This window comes from Sus scrofa, chromosome 6, assembly GCF_054392235.1.
Source record: "Sus scrofa isolate SSC_HxYL_T2T_F1_AM1 chromosome 6, Sscrofa_HxYL_maternal_Yorkshire_Landrace_v2.0, whole genome shotgun sequence".
In the NCBI taxonomy this organism is placed as follows: domain Eukaryota; kingdom Metazoa; phylum Chordata; class Mammalia; order Artiodactyla; family Suidae; genus Sus; species Sus scrofa.
This window is the reverse complement of record NC_139388.1, coordinates 91,591,513-91,607,574: the sequence shown is the minus strand read 5'-3', so window position 1 is coordinate 91,607,574 and position 16,062 is coordinate 91,591,513.

Here is a 16,062-nt window from a genome sequence, read left to right as displayed (position 1 = left end):
CATCCAGGCTTTTATTTTATTTTATTTAATTTTTGCTTTTAGGGCTGCACCTACAGCATATGGAAATTCCCAGGCTAGGGGTCAAATCAGAGCTGCAGCTGCCAGCCTATGCCACGGCCACAGCCATGAAGGATCCAAGCCGCATCTGTGACCTACACCACAGCTCAAGGCAATGCTGGATCCTTAACCCGCTGAGCAAGACCGGGGATCGAACCCACATCCTCATGAATACTAGTCGGGTTCATTTCTGCTGTGCCACAATGGGAACTCCTATCCCAGCTTTTCAACGCCACAGCCACTGAGCCCCACATATCAGCGTGGCTCTGCCTGGCCAGAGAGACCCCAAAGTTGGGAGTTTGAAGAATCCTTGTTCTGTAGGTCAAACACTTTCATGTCAATCCCACTGGCTTGGCGGCTTCTCCTAAGCTGACTTGAGGCTTGTCCTGATCTCGGGGCCCCTCCCTGGTCCTCTGGCCACGCCCCTCTCATGCAGTTCCACACACGGGACAGCCTCTTTGATCTCCAGCTCATCTCGCCCTCCACTCTGCCCCAGAATGATCCTCAGCTGGGCAGAACCAACCGGGTCCCTCCGGCTAGAAACCCTTCCCAGGCTCCACAGTGTCCTGGGGGCACGGTCCAAAGTCCTGGGCCCTGCACCAGCCCACGCCGAGGTGCAGACATCAGCCAGGTACACGCCAGGCCTAGACGCCCTTCTGTCCATCTCTAGGTCAGCAGCCAAGTTTGATTTTTTGTGTCCCCAGCATCTGTCAGCAGAGGAGGTGTCAGTGTGTTTGTGGAATGAGTGAATGAATGGACTTAACTACTGTTGCAATAACAGCAGCAATTTCTAGAGCACATGCTCCAGTGTATTGCCCGGTACTGCTCTACACAATTTGCCAGCACTTATCCACCAGAGTTTCACACCCGCTTCCGAGGCTGGCATGATTATTAGGCCCATTTTATAGAGGAGACCCACTGGGCTCAGAGATGTCAACCATCTACTTCTAGGCAACACCATGAGAGAGTGGAGGGGCTAGAGCTTGAACTCAGGGATCTTGGCTCCATCATCTCCATTTATGGACTTACCACACCCCAGGCACTGTCCTGTGGTCTGGGGACAGAGCAGGGATCAGAACAGGCCAAGTCTCTGCCTCATGGAGCTCCCATTGTATGGGGTGGGAAGGAGAAAAACAATTGAAAAATATATGTCTAGGGAGTTCTCGTTGTGGCTTAGTGGGTTATGAATAAGACTAGTATCCATGAGGATGCGGGTTCAATCTCTGGCCTCGCTCAGTGGGTTAAGGATCCGGTGTTGCTGTGAGCTGTAGCGTAGGTTGCAGGCACAGCTGGGATCCCGTGTTGCTGTGGCTGTGGTGTAGGCTGGCAGCTGCAGCTCTGACTAGACCCCTAGTCTGGGAACTACCATATGCTGCAGGTGCAGCCCTAAAAACAAACAAACAAACAAAAAACATGTCTAGAAGCTCCCCCTGTGGCACAGTGAGTTAAGGATCTGGGGTTGCCGCAGCTGTGGATCAGATTCCATCCCCGGCCTGGGAACTTCCATATGCTGCCGTGTGACCAAGCAAACAAACAGAACACAACACAATGTCTAAATAACGTCTAAGGGCTCTAAGTGCTACACAGAAAAGTCAACAGTGTCCGGGGCAGAGAGGGATAGGCTGGGGTGGGTGATGGTTTTGGGGGCCTCCGAGCAGAGAGCTGAATGTAGTGGAAGGACAAGCTGTGGTTACAGCAGAGGGAAGCATGTTCCTTGCAGAGGGAGCAGCGAGTGCAAAGGCCCTGAGGCCAGAATGGGCTAAGCTTGTTTGAGAAACAGCGGGGGAGGTCACTATGACTGGAGCTTGGTGAGTGGAGGAGACAGAGGGGGACAAGGTCAGAGGGATGGCCTTGGGGCACATGAGGAAGAGGAGCATGCGTCACACCCATCTCAGTCAGCCTGGAAGCCATGGAGGGCTGGGGTGGGGGCTGTCTTGTGCTTTATCTTTCAACTTTCTTCTAGTCTCTGGGAGGAGCTTGGTCATGGGGGGTGGGACCTGGTGGAAGCTGGATGCTACTGGGGGCCAGGACTTGGTGGTTTCTGCTTCTAGGCCCTGACCCCCCTCTTCCAGGCCTGGGGACCTGCCTGCTTCCATTGGTCCGCCTCCCAGGATTCAGCCCCTGCTCCTGAGTCCATCCTATGGCCAGGCCCCTGCATCCTCCCCATCCCTGAGTGACTCGCCTGAGCTTGTGTCTCCCACCTTCTTGCTGCCCTGTTGTGAGCAATCCTTTCCTGTCACAGGGGCCCGAGGCTGCCCCCAACACCTGGCTTTCTGGAGACCCTTATTTGCCTGTTGGCCTGAGAACCCTCACGTCTGGCAGTCAGAATGCGCCCCAACCTCTGCCCAAGCTTCTGCCCCAGCCCAGTGGGGGTGAACTGGCCCCAAGCAGCCTATGGGGAATGGAAAGAATCAGAGGGATCTGGGTTTGAATCCTGAGGCTGCTATGAATTTGCTGGGTGATATTAGGCAAGCGTCTCAACCTCCCTGGGCCGCAGTTTCTTTGTCTGTAACAGGGAGATAACAATACCTTCTCCGGGGGCATCCTGAGGCTGAAAGACCACATCAGCAGGTGTAAGGACATCAGCAGCCCCTGGCCACAGCAGGCAGCACTGTTATTTCTGTTTCTGTTCTCCCGCCTCCTTCCTCGAGGATGAGAAGGTGAGGCTCCTCCCCTAACATAGCGTAGTGATTTTGATTTGCATTTCTCTATCAGAGACGTTGAGCAGTTTTTCATGTGCGTGTTGGCCGTCTGCATATCTTCTTTGGAGAAATGTCTATTCTGGTCTTTTGCCCATTTTTCAATTGGGTTGTTGGCTTTTTTGCTGTTGAGTTGTATAAGCTGTTTGTATATTTTAGAGATTAAGCCCTTGTCTCTTGCATCGTTTGAAACTATTTTCTCCCACTCTGTAAGTTGTCTTTTTTTTTTTTTTTTTTTTTTTAATGGTTTCCTTTGCTGTGCAAACGCTTGTAAGTTTGATTAGGTCCCGTTGGTTTATTTTTGCTTTTATTTCTGTTGCTTTGGGAGACTGACCTGAGAAAACATTTCTAAGGTTGATGTCAGAGAATGTTTTGCCTATGTTCTCTTCTAGGAGTTTAATGGTGTCTTGTCTTACATTTAAGTCTTTAAGCCATGTTGAGTTTATTTTTGTGCATGGTGTGAGGGTGTGTTCCCTGTGCTGTATTATATAGCAGGAAACTCCTAATGTCCACCCCCCCCCAATTTCTTTGGTAACCATACATTTTGCTTCTATGTCTGTGAGTCTATTTGATTTGAAAACTTCAGACACTTCAAAGTGCCTCACCAAGGGCAGAAAACCCAGCCCTTGGCCCTTGACCCCTCCTTGCCTTCCCTTCCCAGATCCGCCCAACACCCTGATCCAAGAGAGGCTGCACATGTGCCTGTGAACACATCCCAGTGCCTGCCATGCCCTCTGCCAGCAGCTGCCCCTTGGGTTATGGTGAACCTGGGTCCCATATCTACCCTCAGGAGCATGAACCAGGGAAGCAGTTCCCCGGGCTCAGGAAGTGGTTTCCAAGCCACTTGGGCAGGGAATTGTGGGGTTCCAGGTACCCAGACCATAGATGCTCAAACCTTAGGGTGGACGCTGCTTTTTAGTCGTGCAGCTCTCTCATCCTGGGGGAGCCTTGCAGAAGGAGGACAGCCACTGTGGGGCCTCGCAAGTGCAAGCTCAGGACAGGAACCTCCTGCCCAGGTCTGAGGATGGTGTGAAATCTACCCTGTTCCACCTGCCAGCCCATCTGCCAGCCCAAGAAGCTGGAACAAGCCGTTAGGAAGAGTGAGACGCACAGACCCCATGCCTAGGCCACGGACACAGGGTTAGAGACAGGACCAGACTTAGAACCTGGAGCCCCAAAGAACTCAGAGTGACTGACTCATCCCGGTTGCCCCGGATTTTGCCAGAATGTCCTCTCTCCTGGGCGATTTGAAACAGCTGGTTATCACACTAAGGACAAAGGTAGCCAGAAAAGGCTCAAGCAGTTGGGAATTAGGGAGGGACATCAAGAACATTCTTCAGCCTCCTACCTGTGCAGGTGAGAGGGTCCAGGTGGACCTGTTTGCCTGACAGACCCGACTGGACCCACACCAGCCCCCTGAGTATCATGACTTGAAACAGAATCTCGGGCACCAGTGAGGAGCAGGTACTTTCAGCCGGATCTATAATTTATTGAAAGCACAACAATGCAGCCCACCTGCAGTGACCCCACGGCTTACACACTCACACTCATGCCGCCAATAAACACATTTTAAAGAGCTCTGTCTCCTCAGGGGCTTCTGACTTCTAGATTCATCTCCCTTAATGGACCTTTCACAAAAATGAACCAGAGATCCTTCCCTTTAAAAGAAAAGAAAGAGGAGCGGGTTATTAGCTAGTAGAGAGGCAATTCTGATTTTAACATAATGGGGCTTAAAAGGAAGGGCTGCCTTTTGCCAAACAGCCCTTGATGAGCCTCTTACAACTATTTGTTCCTAAAAGCAGAAGGAAGGCACGCGGAGACCCAGGCATTCCGTCATTAACTTGATGGAGGACTCGGACATTTTCAGTGAGATTCGGGAGGTAAATGGATAGTTTTCATGAGCACAGAGAATCCATTTCCATGGACTGAGTTCAGGCCAGACTTGCCCTGTCAAAGTTGGGTAGAGAGATGGGAGATGGCTGGGTGCAGGAGGGGGACACCCTGGATCCCACGTGGTATTCTGGAAAGAACACCCGAGGTGAGTAACTGTGGGAGATAACCCTCCTGGGGTTCCAGGGCTTCACTCACAGGGTCTGCAGACCCCCCACCTCGGGGTGACGCCGGCTGCCTTGGGTGGAGGGCACTGGTCCGTGTAGACCCTGAGCCAACACGTCGTGAGGATCAGCTTCCTGGGTCCAGACCTTGACCTGCAGGGAGGTTTATTTTCACCCCCATTCCCCAGATGAGGAAACCGAGGCTCAGGGATGGGGAGGGGCTTGCCCAGGGTCACACAACCAGGAGGCGGGGGAGCAGGCAAGTCCCAGAACAGTGACGGTGGAGCCATGACCCTGGCTGGGGTGTCCTGGCTGGGAGCGGACAGAGAAGGGAGCCTCTTCTGCCAGGGACCGTCCACCTGCCAGGCTCTGGGCTGGGCCTGTGACACATTTCAGGGCCTATTACTCCGCCTGCCGTCCTGGGGGAGGGTGTTATTATCCCCAATTCTCTGCCCGGAGCAGCGGGGCCATTGGCTCAGGGTCACAGAGAAGTGTGTGTGCAGCAGGGTGCCGTCCGGTCTGCTCACTCTGTACCCTGGAGCTCCTTCCAGCAGGGAGAGTGGTCCCCGGAGGAGTGGCACCCACCTGGCACCCAGCCCCTCCTTCCTCCTGTGACCTGCCCAGCCTCAGGCACCTCCTCCTGTGCTGCTGCCCAGCCCTCTGCCCAGGCTTGCTCTGTCTCACAGCTGATTGCTGACCCCACCACGTGGCTGCAGTGTGACTGCCTGGTCTGAGAGGGACCCTGCTGTGGGGACAGGGGCTGGCATGCCCCTTCCAGGCAGGGTGAGCCTTGATCAGGGGCTTCTAGAGAGGGCACACCAGCGGGAGCTTCTAAACAGCCTCTTAAGAGTGAGACCTTGGCTAGCACATTGTCGGATCCAGGATGTTCTATGGGGACAGAGGTGGTGGAGAGAGGATCCCTCATCGGGGCTGGCAGCCCCTGACTTGCTATGAGAGCTGGGACAGGCCACCCAAGACCTGGGTATCTCTGACAGTAAGGCTAAGAGGCTGGGTTATTTGCAGGAGGCTCCCAGCCCCAGTTCCCTGTGAGCTCTTGAATTTTGACAAGATGTTGACATTTCTGCAATCCAGGATAGCCCTGACCCCAGGGAGGTCAGGGGACCCATGACAATGCCTGGGGGGGCCTGAGATCCAGCTCCTCTGCCTTTGAGCTATTGACTCGGCCCCATCCCACTGCCCCCGCCCACACCCCTTGGTGGCACCAGATCCCATTCCCGCTTTACAGTCTTGCTCCTGAGTCTACATCTAAACCCATGGACCCCAACCCCTCTCCTCTCTGAAGCTCCAGATTGGCTCATGGCCCTGATTCCTTCCTTAAACCCAAGCATGACCTGGCTTCCCAGCTCCAACACCCCTCTTGACATTGGCTGTGACTCTGCTTTCCCTCTCTACTCTGTCCTAGACCTGCAAGAGCTCCCACACCAACTATCACCCCAGCCCAGCCACAGACCTGCCAGGAAGACTCAGCTGTTATCCCTGTAGACCTCACGACAAAGAAAACCACCAGGCTCCACCCTGGAAGGCCCTGCAACTGAGGGGGCTTTGCTCCCCCCACCCTCATCAGGGGCCAGGGCACCTGCACATGGACCCTTCACTCCACCTGCACATGGACCCTTCACTCCACGAGCAGGGCAGCCCAGGCCCTGGCAGAGGTGTGCAAGCTCTGGTTGCATTTAAATTGCTCTTCTGCTGTCAGTTCCTCCCTTTCTTTCCCGGGCTTCTGCCTCTCCCTCTAATGCCTCCTTTTGTGTTGCTGCAAATTGTTTCCAGTTCCAGCAAAGGAGGTCTTGGCTTTGCAGAAAGTCCAAGATCTTGGGCCCTGGAGGGATGGCTTTCCACCTACTTTCCCTCCCTCTCATCAGGCACTGATTCCTCACTGTCTGAACCATAGCAGAAAGTGTCATGGCAGCTCGGAGGTGACAGAAAAGCCTCTCCCTGTAGTCACCAATGCCAGGGCACACGAAGTCCATGAACCAGTTCAGACTCTGTGCCGACACATTATGAGGATCAGCTCACTGGTCCTTAGAGGGATCAGCCCCCCTCACCCCCCCAAAAAAAGTTCATGGATAAACACATTCCCCGAGTTCACCTGGGAAGGGGTCACGTGATCCTCTTGGTAATGACACTGGTGATCACATGATGAACTTGTGATTAGGGAGCCCTGTGGGCTGGGTGCCAAGCTGGGCTCTTTCCAGGCACCCTCTCTCCATCATCCCTGGAGCTCTATGAAGTAGCCACTGTGACTGTCCCCATTCCTCAGATGAAGACACTGAGGCTTAGAGACGTAAGAATCTCACCCCAGCTGACAGAGCCAGTAAGCCACAGCGGACATCGCATCCCTGCGCACCTTGGTTCCCCCCCACCCCCGGGTGTACCGAGGGTTCTGGCAGTAGCAAGCCTTGCCCGGGCTCCGAGGACGTGCTCCTCGTCCCACAGATGAGACAAATCTCCATGAGTGCTAACGAAAAGCCTTTCCGTGCACAGGATCCAGCCTGGCTGGGCAGCCCTTGGATTTAGTGATGGATCCACCTGCAAGGACACTCAGTGACACCCTCCCCCCGTGCCTGCTCCAAGCCCAGGGAACTGATGGTAAAAACATCATTAAAGAACATGGTCCCTGAGGCCCCCCTCCCCACCAACCAAGGGGACCATGGGCGCTAGAAGACCCTTCTCCTTCCTCCCCTTGATCTCATTTGCCTGTTTCCAGAGCCCCTCACCCCCACTGCCCAACCAGGGGAGCCAGCCTTCCGCACTCAGCATCGAGGGAAGACAATAAATGGAGACGGGGGTTCTGGCTTCATCAGCCCCAGCGGGGGGTACTGAGGATGTGAAGTGTGCGCTCCCAGCGCTGCATCTCCTGGGTTACTGGCATATCGTTATGCATTCCCGCAAATTAAATTAGCAGGTCTCGCTCTCCAGGAGGAATTAACAGCAGCAAAGAGAGAACTGCCCATGATGGGGTTGTTCGATGCACCTTCATTCGACCTTGGCTCCCTGCAACCAAAAGGCCCATGGCCTTGGCAAATGCCAGGCAGGTTTTCTAGGGAGTGTGGTTTAGGGCACTTGGGATGGGACATTTGCCTCTTCTCTTTTTGTTTCAGCCTCTCTCTTCTGGTTCCGCCTCTTCAGCTGCAGGAGCCCTGGGGAGAGGGAAGGCCAATGATCCCCATTTTATAGAGGGGAACATTGAGGCTTCAAAAGGCAGGTGACATCAGTGTCAGGCAGCCAGGGAGGCCCAGGTGAGCTGGGGCTGCCCGCATCCTGCGTTGGGCGCCTGGCACTGGCTTGCCGAGGGGGTAGTGGGCAGAGCGTGACAGGTGGCAGGACCTGGGAGGGCGAACATCTCCACTCTGCTGACGTTTCCGGCTCCTGTGAGCCAAGTCAGGAGATGGTGGAGAAAAGAGGGCTTTGGGCAGCAGAGGAGAGGAGGGAACTCGGGGCATCTGAGCATCTGATGCTCTGTGGCTCCCGCCTCCCTCCAGCTCCCTCCCCTCCAGCTTCTCTCGCAGCCTCTCCCCATCACTCTCCCTCTCTCTCTGTGTATTAATCTCTTCCTATCTTTTTTTTTCTGTCTTGCTATCGGTGGCCTTTTTTTTTCTCTACCCCCACACTCCATTTTTTCTCTCCGCCTGTCTGAATTGTATCTCTCTCTCTCCATCTCTGTCTGGATGTGTGCGCAAGGGCAGCGGTGGGCGTGTGAGTGTATTTCTCATTCTCTTTATGCCTCTGTCACACTCTCATTTTTATACCCGCTCCCAAAGGCTCTCTTTCTTCTTCTCTGTGTGCATGTGTATTTCCGTATCTTTCTCTTTTTATGTATTTTCTTGCCTTTACCTCCCTCTAGGTGTCTCTTTTCTTTTCTTTATTTCTTTCCCCCTTAGTTTCTCCTTCTCTGTGTGAATTTCTTTCCTTTTTCTCTCCCCACTGCTGGTCGCCTCCTCTCTCTGCCTTATCTTTACTTGTAATTTCCATGGGTCTCTGTGTCTTTCTCTCCACCCCATATTTGCAGCTAATATCAACAGGGAAACCTGGGGAAGTTTCTGTCGTGGATCTTCCTGACTAGTATCCAGGAGGTTGCGGGTTTGATCCCTGGCCTCACTCAGTGGGTTAAGGATCCAGCGTTGCCATGAGCTGAAGTGTAGGTTCCAGACGCAGCTTGCATCTGGCATTGCTGTGGCTGTGGAGAGGCCAGCGGGTCGGATTAGACCTCTAGCCTGAGAATTTCCATATGCCTCAGGTGCCGCCCTAAAAAGACAAAAACAAAAACCAAAAATCAAAAAACAAACAAACAAAAAACCTGGGAAACTCTGATCAGAGGACCTCAATTCCAGGGAAGATTCCATCACAACTTGGGGCAGGTGGGTAGCTCTCAGCTGAAGGGATGCAGGGAAGGGACACCTTGCAAACCAAGAGGGGCTCCTGAGTCACCTTGTCCAGGTGTAATGGGAAAAACACAAGTCCAACCTGTCCACTTCCTTTGTCTTTTTTTTTTTTTTTTTAGGGCCACACTCACGGCATATGGAGGTTCCCAGGCTAGGGGTTGAATTGGAGCTACAGCTGCCAGCCTACACCACAGCCACAGCAACGTGGGATCTGAGCAGCATCTGCGACCTACACCACAGCTCTCAGCCATGCCAGATCCTTAACCCACGGAGGGAGGCCATGGATTAAACCCCAATCCTCATGCTTACTAGTTGGGTTCATTAATGCTGAGCCATGACGGGAGCGCCCCAACCTCTTCCACTTCCTATGTGACCTTGGGCAAGCCACTTGGCCTCCCTGACCCTTGGTTTCCTCTTTAGTAAAATGGGGCTGCTGTCAAAGTGGAGGCCGGTGTCCCGTGTGGGGGACAGAGCAAAGAGGGGATGAGTCAGAGCTCAAAAGCTGCCCCGGCATGGCCTGAGGCCCATGGGTACTTGCTGGACAGAGGAGCTGCTGGTGGTCATGAAGCAGCCAAGGAGGCTTCCTGGAGGCGGTGCTGAGGCAGGCTGCTGTGCACAGACAATGGGTGCTGGCGGGGGAATGGCAGCAGGAAGTTGATGCTGGTGTCCCCCAGCCTGGCTCAGGGCTCCTCCCCCCACTCCCAGTACTCCCAGCCTGAACCAGGGTGAGTGGGTGCATGTGGAGGAGGGGGCGGAGAACACGCCCCCTACCATTGCTACCACTGCTAACCTTAAATGCTTACTAAATGCCAGGCACATATGCTGCAGTTTCCTATCTAATATTTCTGACCACCCCATGGGATTGGTACAAATGTTTATCCCACTTTACAGACATGAAACCAAGGCTCCAAGATGCGAAGAGAAGGGATGAAACCTGCTGATGCACCCCCAGAACCCCCTCCAGGAAGAAGTGGCTGCCTCCCCCAACCCCACCCCCCCACGCCACCCTGCTGCTGGCAGGGTGGTGGGAAGAGTCCTGCAGTGGGTGGCCAGGTGGAAAGAACTGCCTGGCCTGAGTCCTGGCCACTTGCTGGGGCAGCATGCACCCAGGGATGACGGCCTCTTAGCTGGCCTACAGCTCCCTAAGCCACCCGCCTGAGCCAGGGAGGACATTGCTTGGCCAGGAAACTGGGGCCAACATAGCTGGGCAGAGCTGGAGCTCTCATGGAGGAGCAGACTAGGAGGCACAGCTTCCTGGACCCCAGGGCACGGCCCAGGGAGGAGAGGCCTCGGACCAGCTCCTCATTCTTCAGAGGAGGAGGGGTCACCTGGCCATTGCTGCTCAGAGCTGGGGAGGAGGGGACCAGAGAGGGCGGGGGCGGGGGCGGGCAGGCGGTTTCCTGTGGTGACCCTTCATTCCTCCACAGGTAAGAAACTTATCCCTCCACTTCTCAGGGTTCAGGCAGGCTAAGGCCTGGCCCATAGACAAGCAGATGTGGCAGGGCTGGGGCCTGTGTTCTGTCCCCAACATCCTGGCTTGAAGGGACCCTGATACTGGAGCATCTAGACTCTGACCAGGCTCTAGCTCTCACAGACTGTGTGACCTCGGTCAGGTTGCTTAACCTCTCTGAATCTGTGAAATGTAGATGCTAAGATGCCCAGCTCAGCGTTGTAGTGAGAATTCAGTGAGCAACATCCTTATGTAGCAGACACCTGAGGGTGCCCTGGACACCTGCCCAGCCCTTGGCTCCCCACCCAGCAGCCCCTTTAGGGCACAGAGTGATTCCAGGTCTGACATAGGGAGCAGAATGTCTTCTCTCTTGGAAACTTCCATTTGGAGCTGGGTGTGGGTGTACTTCTGGGTGCTGAGGAACGCCGGAATATAAGAGAAGGCTGAGCTGGCCCAGGGCACCCTCAGGCGGCTAATACCCAAGGGGCTGGTGCAGGGCAGGCTCAAAAGCCCTGGGCTCTCCTCCTTGCTCCCTCCCTCCTGGCTCCTGCCTTTACTGGGCCTCAGTTTCTCTTGTTTGTGGCATGGGGGATGTGGGATGTATAGGATGTTGTTTGGACAGGATGATTTTTATCATCCTGCTACTGCTGCTGCTGCCCCTGTCAGCTGGAGCTTCTGGCACTTGCTGGGCCCGCGCCACACAACCAATCACATTAGTGCCCCCATTTTGCATTAGAGGGCTGAGCCCCAGAGAGGTTGGAGGGCTTCATAAAGGCAGGTGTGCCCCAAAGTCTGCTGTGTCACCACCAGCCTCACCCCATCAGGCCTGAGAACCCCTCAGCTGGCCTTGGTTGGCTACGAAGTTAGCTACGGACATTGCCCCTCTGGCCGCCCCCACGCTGCAGTGTCAGTGGCTGAGAGCTGAGCCTTTCCCGAGTGCAGATGTACGGGGGGAGGCCACCAACCTGCGTCCAGGACACCCCATCCCATGCCCCACAGGATCTCCACGTGGCATCCTGCAAAGGAAGGTCAGCTGAGCTCACCCGCCACCCCGCTGGCCGGCTCTGCTGGGACTCCGCGCAAGCACGCGTCAGCCCTTGGCCGGCCTGCCTGCTCCTTCCTGCCCATCGTCCCCATCCCTGGGCGTCCGTCCCTCCCAAGCCCTCAGGGTTCCCTTTTCTCCCCAACTCCACCATCCCTCCCCGCCAGCCTTTGGCCTCTTTATCGGGTCTCTGCCTCTGCCTCTCGTGCTCTCTGCCTCTCACCTTTCTCTCGGTCCCTCCCACTGCCCCCCTCCCTTTCTCTCTACCGTGGTTTGTTCTCTCATTCCCCTTGTCTGCCTTCCTAGGGCTCCCATCATCCATCTTCCTCTTTGTTTCTTTTATCCCAACCTATTCTCTGTCTTTATTTTTCCTTGTTGATTCACTTTCTGCCTCCCTCTGGGTCTTAGAATCTCCGTTTCTCTGATCTCTCTCTGTGTGTGTGTGTCTCTCTCTCTCGCTCACACACACGCACACACACACACACAGAGACACACATACTTGCCACCACCGGCTTCTGGCCCTGCTCCAGCTCTTCCCCACCGTCTCAGAGCTGCCTCCTGCTCTGGGCAGCAGCTCCTCAGCGCCTCCTGTCGGGCTCTAGGCATCTGTCCAGGGCTGGCCCTGGGACAGAGGAAGCCAGCAGGAGCCCCTGAGTCTGGGGAGGAGGAGCCAAGAGCCACCCTGGACTGGGGAGGGAAGCACGGGCTCGTGGGCATTTAGTCCTGAAGGTTCCTTGACTCCTTCCAGAGCCTGCCTCCTCCAGGTTTGTCCCCAGCAGGGGCCTGGACCAGACCCTCACCGCTGCAGGCCAGGCTGGGCCAGAGGAAGGGTCCAGAGGTGGAAGGCCTGGTAGGCAGGGAGGGGCAGCCTGGTCTGAGGTGGGAGCTCTGCACACCCCCTGTACCTGTGAGGCCTCCCTTCTGCTTTCCCGCTGGTCACGGAGCCTTCCCCGTCAAGGAAACCCAGGCCCTCTGAGTCTAAAACTCCCCACTATTGAAGCGAGTCACTGGTGGTCTTCACCCCCTGGGGTGGGGAAAATGCATGAGACTGCCGCAGAGCATCAAGCACTGGCCGGCTGGGACCCGTGGCTGTTGCAGAGGAAAGAGCAGGGCCCAGTGCAGAGCGTGGAGCTGAGTGGATATGTGCAGTGGCTGCCTCTCTAGCCAGCATCCTGATGTGCTCTGGACCATTTAAATCACTATCGCGCCTCCATAATAATCCACAGCTCAGCGCAGTACAATATTGGCTGTGTCCGATCCCTCCAGGCCCGTCCATGCCGACAGAGGCCTGGGGAGAAGGGGGAGGGGGAAGGAGGAGTAAAATCAGCTTTGTCCCAAGAGCCCCAGGACACTGCTGGAGGCCAGGAGGGAGGTCTGGGCACTGCTGGAGGCCACAGAGGCCCCTGAGAAGATCCAGCCACGTGGATCAAGAGCTTAGGCTATCTTCTCTCTGAGGTCCCTGGGCCAGACACCGCGCCCTTCCTGGGACCCCCTGCCCCTGGCACCTTCTCTCCGCATCCCTAGGCAGTGTATTCTGTGCCTTCAGGCCCTCAGTCTGGGGCTGGCTCACCCTGGGGAATCTCTACTGCACAGAGGGTCCATGAAACTGCAGAAGAAGCAGCTGCACTTTTCTGTGTGTGTCTCAGGTGGCAAGGAATGTAAAACATATTTTTGGGTTGGAATCAAGACGGAAATGTCACAGAGGCGATTGCAAAAGTCACATGAATTTTAAAGGTAAACGTGAGACTTCAAGGGTTCTTCCCCAGGAAAAGTTAAGAAGCATGAGCAGAGAAAAGCTCTCTGGAAGCGCAGAGATATGGGCTCATCCCCATCGCTATCCCTTAGCAGCTGTGCAACCTTGGGCAGCTCGTATTGCCTCCCTGGGCCTCAGTTTCTTCATCTGTTAAGTGAGCAGAGATGCTTTGGATGAATAGGAACTGGGGCCCAGGTTCTCACGGCAGGTAGACTTAGGCATCGTTCCTCCCACACTATCTTTTTTCGTTACTCAAATATATTGGATTAGAGGAAAAAGAGAGTTTCTTTCTTTTTTTTGAATTTTTATAAATTTTGTTGGAGTATAGGTGACTTACAATGCCGTATTAGAGAATTGATTTCTGGAGGCAGGTGCCTGGGGATGAAGCGGGACGTGACGATGGTGGGGGTGGGACGCTGCCTGTATCGCGCTCTCTAACTTTCCGGCCTCAGAGACAGGTTTCCAGTTCCACGGGACACTGGGGAAGGTCAGGTCTACATTCATGATATGCCGTGTGAGGCTCAGCTCCCCAGAAGTGAGGCTCAGGGGACCAGGTAGCATCCAGAGACAAGAGATGCGCATCTCCCTAGAGCAGGCCACCCACCCAGCAGCTGCTGGGCTTTCTGGGGTCCCTGACTATTGGAGCAGGGAGAAGAACATGCTCCCTGAGACACCAGCACTGGTGGCAGAAATGGGAGGCCCCCCTGATGGCCTGCAGGGGTCAGTGGTCCGCGAGGTGGGCAGAATGGATGCTGAGGATGGATGGAGCCCTGAGTATGTGTCCCCACCCACCATGGATGCTCAGAACTAGCTGGAGAGATCCACAGAAGAAGCGAGGTCCTTGGGTAGGTGAAGGGCTGGTGCCTGATATTGACGTGGTCCCTTTATTTCTTGCAGGTGGGAAAGGCTGAGGCATCCTTGTTTCCAGGAGAGTAGCCTGCCCTTCCTGAGCTGCAGATTCTGAGGGACACAGTGTGCTGAGAGATGCCAGCAGGTGCTTCCAGGAAAAGGACTCCATCACGCAGTCTGCCTGGGGGTGGGGTGTGTGTGTGGGGGTAACTGCATTAGTGCATTGCTTTTGTTTTTTCTCTGTAACAGCCTCAACATCTCAGGGGCTGATAGCAGCCAATATTTATCTTTCTCGCTCATGAGTCTTGGGCTGCCTGGGGGAGGGGCTCTGCTTCAGGCTTTGGCTGGGCTCCAAGGCTGCTCCTCCAGCCCCTCCTGGATGCAGGGGCTCCTTGATCTTCTTGGGGCTCAAGGCTGAAATGCAAGGGCAGGTGCACGAGCAAGTCACGCCTCTTAAGGCCTCAGATCAGGATTGGCATCTGTCACCTGTCATGTGAGTTACCTGGCCACATCCAACCTCAGAGGGACAGGGCAGGGGAGGGGGGAACTGTGCTTTGCTCCAGGGTCACCTGGCAGAGAGAAGGAGGGGGGAACTGGGAATGAGCCCCATCGCCCCTCTTAATACTGCAGGCTCAGCACCCAGGCCCCATGTGTCTCTATGGGGTCCCCACATCCATATTAGGTGAACTGTCTTGAGCCCCACCCCAGGTGTTTGTGGGGTGTCCAGTCTCTCAGGGCTCAGGGTCCTGTGAGCCCGCTCCCCCTGATTTCCTGCTCCTGCTCCATGTTACCCCTTCCTCCCTCTGCTGGTCTCTCTTCATCCCACCCCATGCTGTGCTTGGGGCCCTGGATGGAATTTTCCAGACCCTCCCTCCCGCCTGGTGAAGCAAAGGGCCATCTATTTTGAGTTTCTGTCTTCAGTAATACAGGACACTAGTGAAGATTTATTACTGTTATGCTTACTGTTGTTGTTTTGCCTCAAACGTGATGAAACTTTTTCCCGACCTGTCTGGAGGAGCAAAAGAGAACTCCACAGACTCATCGCCCACCTGCCTGCTGGCGTGGCCTCGGGCAGTGTGCACAGTGTGCAGTGCTTGCTTCCATCCCTCTGTGCGTATTAGTACCTGAAAGGTGTACTTGGCCCAGGCAGCGGATCTTTCCAGAATGCCCATTACCCATCCTCTGACAGTGATGGTGTGGAAAGAGCCCTATAGGAGGGTGCTGGTGAGGATTAAATGAAGGAGACTGTGTCAGGGCCCCTGGGCACTGATAGAAACCCTGCCGGTGTTTGTTTTCCTTTTCTTTAGAGAGCATCCCGCCTTTGGTGACCCTGCAGTGACTGTCCAAGCCAGGACGTTTGAGAGAGCAAGGGGACACTGCCAGGAATCACATCTAGACAACAGGCATAAACTGCGACTGTCCCAGGCCAAGCGGGACATGTGGCGGCCCTACCCCGCCCTGGACCTTATCACAGGCTCAGGGCCTCTACTCCCTCCCTCCTACCTCCTTGGGGATGGGTGGGGCGGGGGGGGGTGCTGGGTCAGAGGTCCCTCTGCCCACTTGCAGAGCACAGGCTGTCTCCTGGCCCTGGAGGGTGAGATCTGGGCTTGGGCAGGGGCTGCGAAAACCAGGAGGGACTCAGGTTCAGCCTTGCCTTCCACTTCTCCAGGCGAGGCTGCATCGGGACTGGAGGACGGCCATGCACCTGCTGGACTCCAGCCTCCCACCGCCCCCCCGACCCCCACCATGAGCTGA